The sequence below is a fragment of the Penaeus chinensis genome, chromosome 19 (genome assembly GCF_019202785.1).
Source record: "Penaeus chinensis breed Huanghai No. 1 chromosome 19, ASM1920278v2, whole genome shotgun sequence".
NCBI classification, from domain to species: Eukaryota; Metazoa; Arthropoda; class Malacostraca; order Decapoda; family Penaeidae; genus Penaeus; species Penaeus chinensis.
In genome coordinates, this window is record NC_061837.1 from 9,022,410 (window position 1) to 9,027,122 (window position 4,713).

The following is a 4,713-nucleotide window of genomic DNA, read 5'->3' on the forward strand; positions in this document are numbered from 1 at the left end:
GGCACGAATGTAAAGTCTCACTCTTATGCCTCTCCTTCTTTATCTATCTATTTATTCTCTCCCTTTATATTTCAACTTCTCTCTCTGTCTTCCTTATACATTACACAAGGCTTTCCCCCCTCCTTCCGCCCCCCCCCCCACCCTGCCCCTATCTGCTAGAAAACAACCCACCTGACAGACTGACAGACAGATAAACAGAGACAGACAGACAGACAAACAGATAGATAGATAGATAGATAGATTGATAGAGAAAGAGAGAGAGAGAGAGAGAGAGAGAGAGAGAGAGAGAGAGAGAGAGAGAGAGAGAGAGAGAGAGAGAGAGAGAGAGAGAGAAAGAGAGAGAGAGACGGACAGATAGAAAGACAGACAGACAGACAGACAGACAGACAGACAGACAGACAGACAGATAGAGAGAGACGGACAGATAGAAAGACAGACAGACAGACAGACAGACAGACAGACAGACAGACAGACAGACAGACAGACAGGCAGACAGACAGACACACAAGACGCAGACACAGAAGCCCCAGAAAAGCCAAGGCCAGAGCCCGGACGGATTACTTTCACGAATTCATATATTACAATTGTTTCCCCGCTCGCTATTACGCCTGAGTGCACGCCGGACCTGTTTGGGTTTTCTCTCCTCGCCTCTTTTCACTGCTCACTTCTTTCGCCCGGAGATCTGTTTCCCTTCCCCCCCGATGACGTAGGCGCTGGGCCGGGGCGCAGGGCCGGGGCGCTGGGCCGGGGCGCTGGGCCGGGGCGAAGGGCCGGGGCGCTCCTCCTCCTCCGCCGGACTCTCTCCGGCCGCTGCTGCTCCTCGCTCTTTTCCTGGCGGCGGGTGACGCTTATTCTTTTCCCTTTATTATGACTTGGCTTGCTTGGTACTTCCTTGCCTGTCTCTCTCACTATCTTGCTTGCCTGCCTGTCTGTCTGTCTGTCTGTCTGTCTGTCTGTCTGTCTGTCTGTCTGTCTGTCTGCCTGCCTGCCTGCCTGCCTGCCTGCCTGCCTGCCTGCCTGCCTGCCTGCCTGCATGTCTGTCTGTCTGTCTGCCTCTGTATTTACCTGCTTGTCTGTCTGTCTCTCTGTGACTGTCTGTGTCCGTCTATCCCTCTGTGTCTGTCTGTCAGTCTACATCTCTGTGTCTGGCTATCTGTCAGTCTACATCTCTGTGTCTGGCTATCTGTCTGTCTCCCTGTGTCTGTCTATCTGGCTGTGTCTGTCAGTCTATGTGTGTCAGTCTATCAGTGTCCGTCAGTCTATCAGTGTCTGTCAATCTATAAGTATCTGTCAATCTGTGTCTGTCTGTCTATAAGTGTCGGTCTCTGTCTGTCTATCTGTCTATCTTGTATGTCTGTCTGTCTGTCTGTCTCTATCTGCCTGGCTGTGTGTTTATATGTGTGTGTGTGTATGTGTATGTGTATGTGTATGTGTATGTGTATGTGTATGTGTATGTGTAAGTGTAAGTGTAAGTGTAAGTGTAAGTGTAAGTGTAAGTGTAAGTGTATGTGTATGTGTATGTGTGTATGTGTGTATGTGTGTGTGTGTGTGTGTGTGTGTGTGTGTGTGTATGTGTATGTGTGTATGTGTGTATGTGTGTATGTGTGTATGTGTGTATGTGTGTATGTGTGTGTGTGTGTGTGTGTGTGTGTGTGTGTGTGTGTGTGTGTGTGTGTGTGTGTGTGTGTGTGTGTCTGTTTGTCTGTTTGTCTGTCTATCCTGTCTATGTTATCTGTCTCTCTATTTTGTCTGTCTGTCTTTGTCCGTGTCTGTCCATCTGTCTCTTTTATTTGTTTGCTTGCCTGCCTGTTTACCTGCCTGCTTGCCTGTCTGCCTGCCTGCTTGCCTGTCTGCCTGCTTGCCTGTCTGCCTGCTTGCCTGTATGCCTGCTTACCTGTCTGCCTGCTTGCCTGTCTGCCTGCTTGCCTGTCTGTCTGCCTGCCTGTCTGCCTGCTTGCCTGTCTGTCTGCCTGCCTGTCTGCTTGTGTCTGTCTGTCTGCCTGTGTCTGCCCGTCTGTCATTCAAATTTCTCAAAATGTATATGATCCCTTCTCTTTCCATTCCCTCATTACTCAGTCAATTGCTCAATATCAGTTGTTTCACCTTGACGGAACGTGGCTTTATCTTGACCTCGTATTGCACAAGGGCAGCTTTGACCCGGGGTCACGCTCTCTGGTTAATGCATTCACAATCGAACTCGCTCGGCGCGTCCGACGCATTAGCAGCGACCCACACACAAACCTTTTTCTCTTTTATGGTCACCGCCAACACTGCCCTTTATTTTAGCTTTGCACCCTCCATTTTACTCTTTTTCAAATACAGGATTTATTTGTAAGCGTTATCACAACACCCTGATAAGTCTATAATAAAAAAATATAAAAAAACAACACACACCATATCATCATCTTCTAAAATATACAACGTATCAAAATGCTCCCCTTGCTTACCCCTGCCTCGGACAGCAGCCCTGACAGACACCCGATTCCCGAGACGATAACAACGCGATAGACGAACGAGAAAGTTAAGAATCGCCTAAGACAGCTTGAAATCTCCGGACAACAAGTGCGGAAGGCTTGAAGCGCGAGTGAAGGGTTCGGATCCCACGGGCTAAGTATTCCCTCCGGTTGGAAGCTGTTTACCATTCTATGCAATAAGCTCCTGATCGGATTATGCACAAGTTAAATAGGCTAAACCCGACCTGCCTACGCACCTCACCTCATTATGGAGAGTCGCTCCCTGAACAAAAATTGAATGACCACGTAAACAAATCCATGAATAAAACAACACACCTGAAACTCGTAACTATTCGAACGAACAGCGAAACGATAAATAAACACGAATAATTAATAATCAAAACTGAATCAACAAACCCATCCAAAGAAGCATTACTCGAACCGTGACTCACCGTGTGTGTATCTCTACCCGCCAATCATACCTGCAGAAAAAAAGAGAAAGAGGGGAAAACATTAATAAAAAAAAGAGAAAGATGTCAGACCTGCAGAAAAAAAAATGAGAAAGAGATAAAAAAAAAATATGAATAAAAGATACTTGTGATAAATGCCAAACACACAAACAAATCGAAACATAAATATACAGGTAAGATACCAATAAGATATTTTCATAAATACCTCAGCTACCAATCATACATATAAATAATAACAAGACAATAAATAAATAAATAAATGACACAGAAACCCATTAAATACATAAATATATAAGATACTAATCCAATAAATAGAGAAGTAAATAAGACACCAACCTAATAATTAACGAAGAACATCCATCCAACGCACCAATAAATCAATAAATTGGACACCAAACCACAAATAAAAACATAAACAGTAAAAATCTCAAACCAACTGACAGAAGACAAGCCCCCTAAAAAACAACAACATTCCAATAAGTAAATCAACGAATAAAACAGATGGAAAAGACACCATCTTATACCCCCGTCCCCCACCCACACCCCGCACCCCTACCACTCCCCTCCCACCACTCCCCCCACCCACCACTCCCCCCACCCACCACTCCCTCCTCCCTCATCCCCCTATCGCCCCATCCCCCCAACCGATGACTTTATCCCCCCAGCACCTCCTCTCTCGAGGCAATAAGCCCGGGGGAGAAGACGCGTGTGATGATCATGGCCCGGAGGACGCCGAGAGATCACTTAAATATTTATGGTTAACCTGGAGTTGTGGAATATGACGGCCTTTGATATGAGACTTGCGGGGAGGAGGGCACGGGGAGGGAGGGGGAGAGGGGGAGGGAGGGGGAGAGGGGGAGGGAGGAGGAGAGGGGGAGGGAGGAGGAGAGGATAGAGGATGTGAGAAGAGGAGAGGGGAAACAGAGGGAAAGAGGAAATTGGGTGAGGAGAGAGGGTAGAAGAGAGAGTGAAACAGAGGGGAGGAAAATGAGAAAGGTAGTGGGAAGTGAAAAAGAGGAAGAAAGAGGGAGGGGGAAAGAGAGGAATCAGGGATGGAGGAAAGGGGGGAATGAGGGCACAGAGGGAGGGAGGGAGGGAGAAGAAAGGAGAGGGAGGGAGGGAGAAGAAAGGAGAGGGAGGGAGGGAGAAGAAAGGAGAGGGAGGGAGAGGGAAAGAGAGGGAGGGAGTGAGAGGGAAAGAGAGGGAGGGAGGGTGAAGATAAGAGTGAGGGAGGGGGGGGGGAGGAGGAGGAAGGGAGAAGAAAGGAGAGGGAGGGAGAAGTAGGAGGGAGAAGGAAAGGAGAGGGAAAGAGTGAGAGGATAGGAAGGAAGGAAGGAAGGATGAAGAAGGGGCGGAGTCAAAATCCATGTAAAGCAGCATTTTTGCCGTTGAAGCGGTCAAGCAATACTTGCGGCGGCGAAAATGAAGGCTTGCTGGCTTAACAAAAATGTTCTCTGACAACTTTCCTAAATATTTTGGTTTTGAAAAGCAACGAAGACCCGTTGAAAGAGCAGCTATACCTTCAAAGTTACATACTGCTCTCTCCTAACGAGTTTAAACGTCAAACCGTCGCTTGACACATGTGCACCACAACACATCCGCCGCAGGAAGTCTTGTCACAAGCGTTTTGTTTATCTAGCCTTAAGGAAAAATAGAACTCTTTAAGATGTTACGATTCTGCATTACAAAAACGCGATTTGAAAGCACAGATAAGAGAAGTAAACGCTCTGTTACACCAGACAAAAAGAGGCAAGAATCAAAGTAAAGTGAAAGGGGATAGGGGGGGGAGA

General features: G+C 47.2%; 1 protein-coding gene across 12 annotated transcripts in view; it reads right to left on the reverse strand.

The window, feature by feature from the left end:
• Nucleotides 1-4,713, reverse strand: part of LOC125035472 (tyrosine-protein kinase SRK2-like) — a 163,385-nt gene that overhangs the window by 114,969 nt on the left and 43,703 nt on the right. The window contains exon 2 of one of the 12 annotated variants that reach the window (XM_047627907.1): nt 2,906-2,935. The exons of the other annotated variants lie outside the window; for them this stretch is intronic. The gene's annotated coding sequence lies outside the window, so the exon portion shown is untranslated. The remainder of the gene's footprint in view (nt 1-2,905; nt 2,936-4,713) is intronic. 12 annotated transcript variants of the gene reach the window in all.